General features: G+C 38.7%; 1 long non-coding RNA gene across 1 annotated transcript; it reads left to right on the forward strand.

Annotated features, from left to right (window-relative positions):
* Positions 1-2793: 2793 nt before the first annotated feature.
* LOC108365736 (uncharacterized) lies at positions 2794-8642 on the forward strand. The gene is made up of 3 exons (XR_001847996.1): positions 2794-2869; positions 6057-6062; positions 8629-8642. It is a non-coding gene; the product is annotated as an uncharacterized LOC108365736 (long non-coding RNA).
* The last annotated feature ends 5522 nt before the right edge of the window (positions 8643-14164 follow it).

The raw sequence follows: 14164 nt of genomic DNA on the forward strand, positions 1-14164 counted from the left end.
AAAGCACGCATAGAAGAAATGTCTGGCAACACCAGCAAAGTTTTGAGACGATTTTGCGACGACTGCTAGAAAGGGGTGCTCACAGTTTGATGCTAAAGATGTCACAAAATGTAGACGTCTACATTTTCAGACTCAATTTGGAACGAACTGTGAACACCTCAAATAAGTCTAACTGTGGCAACAAGTTAAGAGCCGTATACACCATGCAAGCGGTTTGTCAACTTTAAGAGCTAAATAAATCACACAAGCTGCTGGTTAAACCTACTTTAGTATTTTCTCATACACTTTTTTGTAGATGTAAAGTAAATTTCAACTTAACGCTAATGCAGGTAAAGTATCGATGTCTTCGATATATCGACCTGGGAATGTCGATTAAAAAAGTCGATTATCGCACAATAAAATATCGATATTCCGAATAATCGATACGATATCGAACATTCCTAGGTGAAAGTATCGATGCCAAAAGTACTTGGTTTCAAGATGAAAGTATCGAGTACCTACTTGGATTTACTTGTATCGCGAAATCCCTACACACGCATCTAATGCCTGACATACAGTTCAATGCGAGCGTGAGTTTTTTATTTTGACCAATATCTTCGTTATTACTTAACTTTTTGCAATAGTTGATACATCAAAAGATAGAGAATTAAAATATCTTTCAGAATTGTGGAATAAAAACTAATTTAAAATGCATAATATGCCTTTTTTTGACCTCACACTCAACTGTCTGGGTACGCAAAGCATCCGCATGTGAACGAAAAATTTTGACAGATGAGCGTCCATAAGAATACAAATGGAACTCGTTGCCTTTGTGAAAGTTCATGCTCACGCTCAGCGTTGCTAGGTTTAACGTCATTTGGACGTCTTTTATATCCTGTTGGCGTTTGGACGTTTTTTGTGTAAAAAATTACGTTTTTCAACTTCCCAGTAATTTTTCTCTGTTACTAAATCTTGTAAGTAGAACTGATTTTGAATAATTTTCTTAAAAAATATTTACAAGCTTTGTTTTTTGCAGCAGCTGCTTCAATAAATATTTATTCTTTCGACACAGATGACTTAACCCTTATCTAAGCGCATAAAGAAGTTGCATGGGCCCCTTATTGAAAATGTAATGAACGTAAAATGGCTGAAATATTGCTATGTTCCTTCTTAACAGAACGTAATTTAGCATTTTCGACAACAGACCACTTAACCAAATGTTTAGAAGAAGAAATAAAAATATATAAAAAATCAACGCGATTCCTTAGCACCTTAAAACTTGCAGATTATTGCCCTGGAATTTAATGGGCTATCAACCTGCATACTCAAAAAAATTCTAAAAAATCTGAATAAAAAGTTGAAAATCTAGCTGATATTTTGCAGATTTTTTATAAGTTTTGCACAAAGTTTGAGATGTGGATTTATATTTTGTTTGTTATATAATGAGCTAGGCTTTCATGGAAAAGTAATAAACATTAAATAAATAAAAAAGAAACAGCCGAAATCGATGACTTAATCAGCTGATCACAAGATCTCAAACCAGTTTAGAAAGAATTTTAAATGTGAGCAAATGACATTTTAATATACCTTACGTACATATGTACCTTTCTATACAATGATAGTTTAATAAGAACAATTCTTTGAGCATACATTTGAAAAAGACGTTTTTGGGTAGGAAATGACGTTTTTCAGACCAAGAGAGGCGTATTCTCATGCCGAAGACCTGCAACACTGCTCACGCTCGCATTGAACTATATATCAAGCTTAAGTGTACGTTCACACAGAAAGCGGAGCCGAGCCGAGCGAAGCCGTTCCGAGCTGAGTGAAGCTTTCAAATTGCTGTACCTATATGAAAGCTTTCATACAGCAAGATTTTTCGTAAGCGTTTTGGAGCTGAAAGTAAAGCACTTTTTGATTTTGAATTTTTTATTAAGTTTTTATGTTTCATGACGCAAACAAGATATCAAAATATTCAAATCAAAACGAATTTTGCAACAAATCTTTTGAATAAAATTGAGCAAATATTTTTGCCGCTTTTCATCGACGGTGAGTTTTGTGGTATATTTGCAGCAGAGTCCGTGAGATATCTGCGCTTCGCTCTATTCAGTGTGAACACCAGCAGCTTTGCTTTGTTCGGTTTTCTGTGTGAACGCACCCTAATGCTATGTTCGGACAAGTTTAAACAGCTGTTCCAACCAACCTTAAGACCAACACTCTATTCGATTAGTGGTGCCACACCATAACACCATAGCCATAACTAGTGTGATCACTTTTCCAAAAACTCATTTACGTACACAAAAGATTGTAGCAACACAAAATTTTAAAGACAAATTTTGGAAACGATTTTATTGCTGTTTATTAGTCGATATCCAAACACATTTTTGACGTACAAACTTCAGCATATTTATTTGCGAATTGAGAAATATTTAGGTACATACATACATTCAAAGCTGTAATAATGCAATTGCTGCTAAATTACAAAAGTGTCGGCCTATGTAATCAATTCATTGATTTTGAGTAGTTTTCCTGAACGCGTATTTTCCATCTGATGCAATTTCTTTCAGCATTTGAGGCTGCTTCCTTACGAATTCGAAAAATTCCGTACAAGTCATTTTAATGTTGTACCGAACAAACAAAAGATCTCGCAAAGTCTCGATTTTCAGTTGCGATTTCTCATCGCTCCAAATCTGATTGATCAAAGAAAATACGCGTTCAATACGCCCACTTTTAATTTTATTTTATCTCAACGGCCGCTATACCGCACTTATGCCTCAAAACGAGTCTACGATACGAATGACTTTAATATACAAAGACTCAAATGAGTTAGTTGAATGAACTGACTCCCTAAAGTGAGTTGGAGTCATTGAGTCAATTCTTATAAATTTGCTGAGTTACCCACCCTTAACGGACACAAGAAACACACAAATAAAGTATTCAGCAGACAGCGTTGCCAGTGTTGGGGATTTTATCGTCATTTTGACGAGGTGTTTATACTTTCCATCAACTGATTCATTATAATATTTTTAGTTTTTATTAGTCAAAATTTGCATGTTCGTATGTATGTTGGGCGCTCCTATCGATTAAATTTACGTACAACAATATTTCTTCGATTCAATTTACGTAAATTTTTTTTGATTTTGTGGTTACAGTGGCACATGCGCGGTTTGCGGGTCATGTTCGTCGTTTGTAGGGCGGTTTGCGAGCATGCTCGCCAAAAATCAAAATATTTTGATTTTCAGCGAGCATGCTCGTCGTTTGTAGCGTGGTTTGCGAGCATCGCATTGGAAACAAAAACAACAACCTCATTTTGTGTCGATGCTTGAAGTGTGCACATCGGCGGATAAATGCATCCAAGCCATGTTATTTAATTGAATTTTTGATAAATGAGGCTAAATTACTATAAGTATATGTATGTGCGGCTCTTGGGGTGTTTGAGAGAAAGATTTTGCGGAAGATTTACGGTCCTTTACGCGTTGGCGACGGCGAGTACCGCAGACGATGGAACGATGAGCTGTATGAGCTTTACAACGACATGGACATAGTGCAGCGAATTAAAATACAGCGGCTCCGCTGGCTTGGTCATGTCGTTCGAATGGACACCGACGCTCCAGCTCTGAAAGTATTCAACTCGGAACCCGCTGGTGGTAGCAGAGGAAGAGGGAGGCCCCCACTGCGCCCACTGCGATGGAAAGATCAGGTGGAGAAGGACTTGGCTTCACTTGGCGTTTCCAATTGGCGTCAGTTGGCACAGAGGAGAAACGACTGGCGTGCTTTGCTGAACTCGGCCAAAATCGCTTAGGCGGTTACAGCGCCAAAAAAGAAGAAGAAGATATGTATGTACGTACATACAAGTAAAGTATAAATAAATTTAAGTAACACATACATAAAAAAGTTAAGTTAAAAGCATTGCAATTGCATCATCCGCGTCTTTCCTTTCCATGTTTACGCTTTGAGTACAAAATCACTTATGAGCCGCTCGCCGTCTGTAGCAAACGACGCGAGCATGTTGGCGCATATGTGCGCGCAGATGTTCGTCGTGTGTAGCCAGTTTTAGCTTCAGTACACGGTACATGGCTACAAATTTACGTACTGTACGTGTCATTTACGTGCAGTTGGTTACACTAGTCATAACCATAGCCATAGAGACCAATTGAATTTTGGTTTTCCGCCATAAACATATTAGCTGATATCTGAAGTGCGTGTTGCCAGACGTTCAAAAAAAAAATATTGTTCACAGCCATAGTTTTGGCATACGTGTAGAATACGAACCATTTAGCTATGCAAAAACCAAAACTGTTTCACCTGTACCAAAACATTTTGGCGCAAAAATATAAACAAAAAATATATAAAAGGTTAAATTAACATTTTTTGATTTCCGAAATATTAATATCTTATGAGCTTCATAACCGATTCAAAAACTAACGATACCAAAATAAAGACAATTAATTTATCTTTCTGTTGATGTCCATAATTAATATGTTTTATTTTATTTTTAATTCAAAAATAGTGATAGTGAAAGAAGTTCTGCGCAAGTATCCTACGATATTACACATTTTCAGTATCTTGTTCNTGTCCATAATTAATATGTTTTATTTTATTTTTAATTCAAAAATAGTGATATTGAAAAAAGTTCTGCGCAAGTATCCTACGATATTACACATTTTCAGCATCTTGTTTCGCGTCTGGCAACACCGACATTGTGGACTGTCATTCCCACGACATCCGGTTCTACGTACCGGAATGACTCGGGTTTTACCCGACCAAGGGCTGTTGTTTCGGCGATCAAACCTCGTTTAGGTCGGCGAAATCCATCAAACGTTGCTCGATTCTAGGGCTACATCTGCACCGTAGCCTTCTGCTCAGGGCTGGTATAGAGTCTAACCCAGGGCCAGAAATTTACACCTGCTTCGTATGCCAGAGACGACTGCATACAAACTCCACCTCGGCCAGGTGCAATGCCTGTGACGGGTGGAGCCACCTCCGAAACTGCTCGGACCTACGTACGCACCGGCAATGGACCACGCAGTTCGTGGGCCCCATGCTGTGCGAACCAGACCGCCTCCACGGCAAACCACCACCCGCCCGGGCAGCACACAAGCAACACACCCACACCCCAACACAACACAACAATAGACACGCGTTCATCACGCACCACACCGTGCAGTATCGTCTTATTGAAGCAGACAGACCGCAGGGATACCATCCTAGAATGTCAGGTTATTGCTATCCGGTCAGGCGATGTTGAGCTCGAAATATTTAACGTATACATACCCCCTGTCACCAGCTGCCCGGCAGGATATCACCCTGAAATAGGTGCGCTACCACGATCTTTGGCACTCAAGCCTGTCAAATGATCGTAGGGGAATACATCTGGCTGAGCAGATAGACGGTTCGACATTCTGCACAATGAACGACGACGCACCCACCAGGATTATGGGCAGCTGCTGCAGCTCACCAGATCTAACACTTGTCAGCGCTGGTCTGATAAACAGCGTATCATGGCAACCTATGCTGACTCTAGCATCAGACCATCTGCCCATAGTCATCTCGATTGATAAACCTGCCGACTTTGCTTCCGTGGATCACCGGACCTATGTCAACTTTCCCAAAGCTGACTGGAAAGGCTTCGCGGATGTTACTGAAAGAGCCTTCACTGCACTGCCCATACCAAGCGAAACGTTCATGTTGGTGAACGTAAATTCCGCATGGTTGCCACTGCTGCTGCAGCTCGCTTCATCCCAGCAGGATGTATTAAGGATCCACGTCCGAACTTTCCTGCTGAAGCGGCTGTTCTAGCCTATGAGCGCCACAACCTTCGTCAGGCCGATCCCGGAAATCCCCGTATCAGAGATCTCAATTCGGAGATTCGGCAACTTGTGAACATGCATAAGCAGAAGAAATGGGAAGAGCATTTGAAGACCTGCAACTTCGCCCCTGGTGTGAGCAAGCTTTGGTCAACCGTGAAGTCGTTGTCCAACCCGACGAATCGGGACGACAGAGTCGAAATAGACTTTGGTGACCACACCTCGTCGGACTCGGAGCGAGGCGCGAGCAATTTTAGCCAGCAGTTCATAAAGCCAAACGTCGAGTGACCGGAAGACTGCACAAAATGCCAAAACCCAGTGCGCCTCTTGTTTTCACCAGCGGTGAGGTAAGGGTAGCCATCGGGAAGGCGAAAGCCTCCAAAGCCATTAGACCCGATGGAATATGCATGTTGGTGCTGAAAAATNAAAGTTATCTCGCCGAACTTTCTCGCTTCTTCACTGCAAGGAGCCTTGGAGATGGCGTAACAATACCGACCGTGAATCNAGCGCCACAACCTTCGTCAGGCCGATCCCGGAAATCCCCGTATCAGAGATCTCAATTCGGAGATTCGGCAACTTGTGAACATGCATAAGCANGTATTAAGGATCCACGTCCGAACTTTCCTGCTGAAGCGGCTGTTCTAGCCTATGAGCGCCACAACCTTCGTCAGGCCGATCCCGGAAATCCCCGTATCAGAGATCTCAATTCGGAGATTCGGCAACTTGTGAACATGCATAAGCAGAAGAAATGGGAAGAGCATTTGAAGACCTGCAACTTCGCCCCTGGTGTGAGCAAGCTTTGGTCAACCGTGAAGTCGTTGTCCAACCCGACGAATCGGGACGACAGAGTCGAAATAGACTTTGGTGACCACACCTCGTCGGACTCGGAGCGAGGCGCGAGCAATTTTAGCCAGCAGTTCATAAAGCCAAACGTCGAGTGACCGGAAGACTGCACAAAATGCCAAAACCCAGTGCGCCTCTTGTTTTCACCAGCGGTGAGGTAAGGGTAGCCATCGGGAAGGCGAAAGCCTCCAAAGCCATTAGACCCGATGGAATATGCATGTTGGTGCTGAAAAATTTGGGTCCTGCGGGAGTAGCGTACCTAACGGAGGTCCTCAACCTGTCTATGACCACTCTCGTCATTCCAGACATCTGGAAAATGGAGAGAGTGGTCCCACTGCTCAAACCGGGGAAACCAGCCAACAAAGGAGAGTCTTATCGCCCAATAACTCTCCTTTCCCCGGTAGCGAAGACACTCGAGGCCCTGCTACTCTCGTATTTTACGGACAACCTGACCCCAGCGAAGCATCAGCATGGGTTCCGTAAAGTGAATAGCACAACAACAGCACTTAACGCCATAAACACTCAGATAACTCGTGGCCTTAACCGAAACCGCCCCTGTGAGAGAACCATTCTAGTAGGACCTGTCCAAGGCGTTCGACACTGTCAGTCATTCAACGCTACTAGAAGATATAGAGGCCTCCTCACTCCCACAGGGACTCAAATGGTGGTCGGCGAATTACCTGAGTGTTCGAAACTTGTCAGTAATTTTCAGAGACAAAACTATCAAGCAACGTAAAATTAAACCGGGGGTACCACAGGGTGGTGTCCTGTCCCCTCTACTATTTAATTATTACATTTCAAAGCTTCCTCAACCACCAGAGGGTGTCAATATTGTCTCCTATGCTGACGATTGTTCGATCATGGCGTCTGGGAATGGAATTGATGACTTGTGCTCGAAAGTTATCTCGCCGAACTTTCTCGCTTCTTCACTGCAAGGAGCCTTGGAGATGGCGTAACAATACCGACCGTGAATCACCCGAAAATCCTCGGAGTTACCTTCGACAGTCTGCTCTCCTTCTCGGCGCATACAACGGCGTTCACAGGGAATCAGTCTCGAGTTATGTAGACTCCCGCCCTGTGAATGCCGTTCTAGGCACACAACCACCGGACGTGGACGGCACAGAACTATGTCTGCTCGGGAGACCCGCACTACAATATCCCAACTTCGCTCTGGCTATTGCAGCAGGCTAAACTCTTACCTGAGCAGAATCAATGAGGATGTCCCCAACCAATGCCCGGTATGTGGAGAGTCGCCACATGACTCCTGGCACCTCTTCACATGCCCTGAGAACCCCACTCAGCTGACGCCCCTGTCCCTATGGACAGACCCGATGGAAGTCGCACACTTCCAGGGCCTACCCTTAGCTGAAATGGACGACAACGTTGACGGGTGAACCGACCCGAGCGGGGCTTATTAGCCACTACAAAAACAACAACAACAACTAGGAAAAATCAGCTGTTTATGGTTATGGTACCTATAATCGAGGATAGTTAATGTGGTTACGGTTATGGCAATAGTTATGGCTATAGCGTTATGTAAGTCGAAAACCAGTTATAGCAACGAAAACATGTTTTCGATGTCGGTCCGAACATGGTATAAAAGTGTGTTTGCATTGTTCAACTTAACGTTCAACTCAGCGCAGGGTTGAACGAAAAAAAAGTTGAGTGGCTGAAAATATCAAAATATGAAAAAATACCAAAATATTCGCCACAAAAAGGTATTTGCATTGTTCAATTTTGCATTCAACGTTTAGTTGAATGGCCTTCAGTGTTGCCATTTGAGCCCTTTTCTGGCTAGATTTAGCCGGTTGCGATAGAAACCAGCTGGAGAAATTTCGGTTGATCCGGCAGCCGATTTGTTTGCCGTTTTGTAAAAAAAAATAGCCGTTTTTAGCCGATTTTGCTATTTGCCTTGTGTTCTTAAAATTCAAATACATATGTTTCCATTTTTGATAAAGCGACCCAAAATCTGTTAGAAATGGCTACTATCCTTATCGCGGAGAAAATTTTCATATCAGGCAGGGTTATATAAAATTGGGCTGCTTTCGCTTATTTTTATTTAAAACGAATATATTTTTTCTAAAGAAGGCCGTAGCGGGGATTTTCTTCATAAAATGTTTGTTATGAATGTCTTTAATTTAAATGTGAAGTTTTATTCGCAAACTTAGAAAATAACAAATTGTTTCACTGTTTGCTTAACACGCTTTTGTGTTTGGATATAGTGCCAACACACAGAATAAATATTACAGGTAGATATTGTCTTCCCAGATAGCGCATATTCAATTCTGCCTTAATTACAAAACATAATTTTTGCCTACACCCAAAGGTAAGGGAAAATAAATATTTTCAAGCATTTGTACACATATGTATTTTTTTAAACAAACTTTAAAGTTGGTCGCCAGCCCACATTTAGCCATTCAACTTTTTTTCGTGAAATTCATAGGGAGTAGTTGCCTCAGAATCGGCAGTACTGTGAATTTGGCCCTAAATCTGTTGAAATTTCAACCCATCGCTTCAATTTGCTCCCGTTTATGGCCTCTTTCATTACTGCTCGGTTATTCGACCCAACCGACGTTAGCACCCCACTTGTAAAAATATTAAAATTTTTGTATTGCAATCGATAGTTCGTCGATCGTTCTTTAATGTTCGTCCATTTTTAACGTTTGTTCGTTAGCCAACAATTTATAATTAATTCTCCAATTTTTACTTTACGTCATTCCTGAAGTTAGCACCCGCAACAGGTTATTTTGGGTTAATTATTATTGCAATCGATAGTTCGTCGTTTGTTATTCATTGTTCGTCCATTTTTAACGTTTGTTCCTAAGCCAAACATTTATAATTAATTTTTTACATTTTACGGTTCCTGCCTTTAGCACCCTAAATGTAAGAATTTCATTATTTTCATTTGTTAACTGTGAGAAATCGTTTGTTCGTCGTTTTCCCATCCCTAAAATCGAGCAAAACNAACATTTATAATTAATTTTTTACATTTTACGGTTCCTGCCTTTAGCACCCTAAATGTAAGAATTTCATTATTTTCATTTGTTAACTGTGAGAAATCGTTTGTTCGTCGTTTTCTCATCCCTAAAATCGAGCAAAACCGTTAATAAATTCATAATTTTTACTTTACGTTAAACATGACGTAAACGTTTAAACAATAATTGGAATTGGTNAGTTGGCCATCTTTCTGCGTTGTGTTGGCGTTGGCGTTGCCCAACTTTGGTTATATGGAGACTTTCATATAAATACATGTATTCATAGTCAGCTGTCGAAGCGACGCCAACGCCAACGCAACGCCAAAGTTGTATGTAAACGGGCCTTAATAAATTCATAATTTTTACTTTACGTTAAACATGACGTAAACGTTTAAACAATAATTGGAATTGGTGCCGATTTTAAAACTATGGACACAGTTGGAAAAGTGATTGAAGGACCTTTCATTCGATATATATTTATGTATGTAATGTATACATATTTTAAGAAAAAGTACAAAAACTTAATTATGGAAATTTTTATCATAAAAATGTATGTTCTTCGTAAAAAAATACGTAATTAACTATGTTAACAAATATGATTATCAGAAAAAGCACAAAAATATCTTTAATTTGATGTATGACTTGTAACGAAAAATTCCTCTGCACATTATATTTGTTTAAATATATATTAAAATATCGTTTTATATGAAAAAGAAAGGCGGCAATTTGGANGTAAAAAAATACGTAATTAACTATGTTAACAAATATGATTATCAGAAAAAGCACAAAAATATCTTTAATTTGATGTATGACTTGTAACGAAAAATTCCTCTGCACATTATATTTGTTTAAATATATATTAAAATATCGTTTTATATGAAAAAGAAAGGCGGCAATTTGGAATAAAAAAGGGTTGGCTTTCCAAAACGGAACCAATCGAGATTTCAGCGAAAGTATATGGAATTTAGTCATGAAACTTGGTCAGGATGTTGGGGGAGGCTTTCTCTACATGAATATATCACTCTCACAAAGTAGTTGCTAATAGTATTTAAGCAATTTGTTGTTAAATAATCTTCACCACCACCCCCAATTTTTTGTACAAAACGACACTTATCAATTGTATTTTGATTGATATACAATATCTTCACGTGCGTATTTTATACTTTAAATATATATATATTCATCAATTAATTAATTAAAACGCGTTTATAAATCCATTCACTCGTTTTACCACTTTTCACAAACAAACAGAAATAACAATGGCCGACAGTAAGAGCAAAAGTGTGCTGCCATACTTCTCGAAGCTATAAAATACAACCATAAACCATATTATTTCCGTTTTTGACTCAAAATTTTCGGCTGCTGGGCTTTTTATTATAAAATCGATACTTCGATAAGTAATGACAAGTTTTAATAAAAAATCTCGCAATTTTTTCCCGCGATTTTTAATGAAAAATTTTCATTATTTATCGAAGTACCGATTTTAAAATAAAAAGCGGCGCAGGCGAAAATTTTTAATAAAAAATTCATTTCATCATTCATCATTTAGTTTTTTCATTGTTTCCGTTTTCTGTTTTTTTTTTTGCATTTTTTAGTATGCCAGCACCGACATTTCTGTTCAGTTGGCGTACAAGGGAAAAAGGTTGAATTCGGTATTTTTTGCAACTTTAAATGCGAATTACTTAAAAACTATAAGCCCCCGGAGGGTGGGGTCTTCAGATTTAGAATCTGAAAAAGCTCCTCTATACTCCCTAATATTTGGTTTTTTCCAAAGCTTGGATCCGTTTTGGAAATTTTTTTTTATTCCAAATTTTCATTAGCTGTATAGTGAACTATCGTTTTATATAAAAACTTAAAAAAACGCCGCAGGTATATATTAAAGTATGCTTTTATATAAAACAAAAGCGCCGCAGGTATATATTATAAAGTATGCTTTTATATAAAAAAAGAAAAAAGCGCCGCAGGAGAAAATTTTTAATAAAAAATCGGAACAACGTCGTCTTCGTAAAACTTACGTAAACTTTAAAATTTTTTAAAGTACAATCTTCTGAAACTTCAAAATGTAGACGAAAATGTTTATGATGACAATGATTACGAAATTAAAATAAATTAATAGAATATAACATTAATATGGTGGGTTTATTTCACTGTTGGCAGTTGTACTTAAACCTAACTATATAAAATTATACGTCAAATTAAAGGTATTTTTGTGCTCTTTCTGACAAACATATCTTTTATTATAGTTAGTTGCGTATTTTTACGAAATAAATTTTTATAAAAAAATTTCCGTAAAATGATTTTGCTACTTTTTCTCGAAATATGTATACGTTGTGTACATAGATACAGATACCTGTGTCCATATTTTGAAAATCGATTCAAAAATTTTCGAAATATACCCCCTTATTCTAGAACCCGAATTTTCGTAATTCGTAATTCGTAGCTATGCTACGAAAAACGAAAAACCCACATGCTGCAACCCTTGCGGAAACATATGCAGCATTGCCAGCTATTAGTTGTTTTTCGAAGACAGCTGAATGAAGGAAAACAAAGTGGAAAGGAATTAAAAAAACACTCATCATGTGCTTGTTTATTGTATAATTGGTTAATTTTACATATTTCGAGGAAAATTATGGATTCTGATGTATTTGCAATTATAGCAGCACAGTAAGCGGGCGCTATGGCAATGGATTCACAGAGGTATGCGGAGCTGCCGGGCATAGTAACCATAAGCGCATCTATGTCAGCTTCTGGTTGAATTGTTGAACCACAAGCCAGAACTTCTCCTATGCCTGAAGCTCTGGTTCCCAATCCAGTTAATGCAATAACAGCTTCTTCAAAGCCATTGAAAACATGCACTTTGTTAGGACAACCACCTGTTGCGCTTGCTTCTGCCTTCGGCAGCGCCTAGGGATTATAACCCCTACTAAGTAGAATTCTCCTTTCTATGTTGCGGGGAAGTGGGGCTTCCGCATGTCAAAGGTATACAACATTTCTTGTGCACATCACTCCGGCTACGCCGTCCAGTGTTTTTGCGCAGAACCCACGTCGAAATTTGCAAAAAAGTGCATAGTGCAAACCGAGTTTATTAATAAGCTAGTGGTAGGAAATTTGAAACATTTATCTTAAATAAAATGTGAATCCTTTGATTACACGTGTATGTTAAAGTTTTTGGATTCGGGTTATGCGTTTGGACACAACAACCTTAAGTAAACCGGACCTAAGTTTCTCGATAAGGGGCAACAAATATTCTTTTTTGCACGTTTATATAAAGCAGTGGATAAAAATATACGTATATGCGAAAAGCAAATTTATCTGTTTAAATTAACACCACCAATATTTCTTGCGAACACACATCGATTTACATCTTTTATTGCGCCTCCAACACAGAATTGTTTTCGTACAAAATTACGCAAAAAAGCTTACTCGTCCGTTTTTAGGCATGCCATTGTTACGAATTTGGAAAGTCCGAAAATACGATTTGGATTGCAGCATACTATTTCTACGATTCGTAGCAAAATCCGGGGTGATAAGCTTTTGAAAGTGTTGAAAATTCCACGTTAAGCCCCCTAGCGCCGCCCTTGTCAATTAAGCAAAAAGGAACCACGTCCACTATTTCTTTTTTCTCTGATAATTTGCACAAATAAAAATATGCCGTTAAAATCAGGAAAAGAGGGCGGTCCACGCCTACTTTTTTTTTAGCTCATCGGCCACAATTCCAATTATTGTTTAAACGTTTTCGTAATGTTTAACGTAAAGTAAAAATCATGAATTTATTAACGGCTTTCGCTCGATGTTAGGGATGAGAAAACGACGAACTAACGACAAACAACCGATTTATCACAGTTAACAAATGAAAATAATGAAATTCTGACATTTGTGCTGCTAAAGGCAGGAACTGTAAAATGTAAAAAATTAATTATAAATGTTTGGTTTAGGAACAAACGTTAAAAATGGACGAACAATGAAGAACAAACGACGTACTATCGATTGCAATAATAACACTGGACCACAAATTTCAACTTTTTCTCTTTACCAGAAACGCCGTTATGAAATTCTTATGTAAAATCACCCCCTGATTCCGAAAATCAAGGTTATTTTTAATTCTATGGTACCGTTTTTGAGATATTTGCAATTTACCGTTTTTGCAAAAAAAAAAAATTGGGTCCACTTTATCATATATATCTCAAGAACGAATTAAGCAATTCCAAAACGGTTTGAAGCTTTTAAAAGGTAATAAAGTTTTCTATAAACTGTGCATACAACACTTTTTGCTAGGCCCTGTAGGTTCCAAGATAACGAACTGGGAGAAAAAAAAATCTGCAAAAAAATAAAAGGTTTTCGAGATCCTTCCCCGCAAAGTACAATTTTTTTTATATTTTTACAAAAAAAATTGAAAAAATCGGTAATGATATGTTCGTTATCTTTGAACCTACAGGGCCTAGCAAAAAGTGTTGTATGCACAGTTATAGAAAACTTTATTACCTTTTAAAAGCTTCAAACCGTTTTGGAATTGCTTAATTCGTTCTTGAGATATATATGATATAAGTGGACCCAATTTTTTAT

The sequence above is a fragment of the Rhagoletis zephyria genome, unplaced genomic scaffold (assembly GCF_001687245.7).
Source record: "Rhagoletis zephyria isolate East Lansing unplaced genomic scaffold, Rhagoletis_zephyria_1.1 Rzeph_scaffold_01981, whole genome shotgun sequence".
NCBI lineage: Eukaryota > Metazoa > Arthropoda > Insecta > Diptera > Tephritidae > Rhagoletis > Rhagoletis zephyria.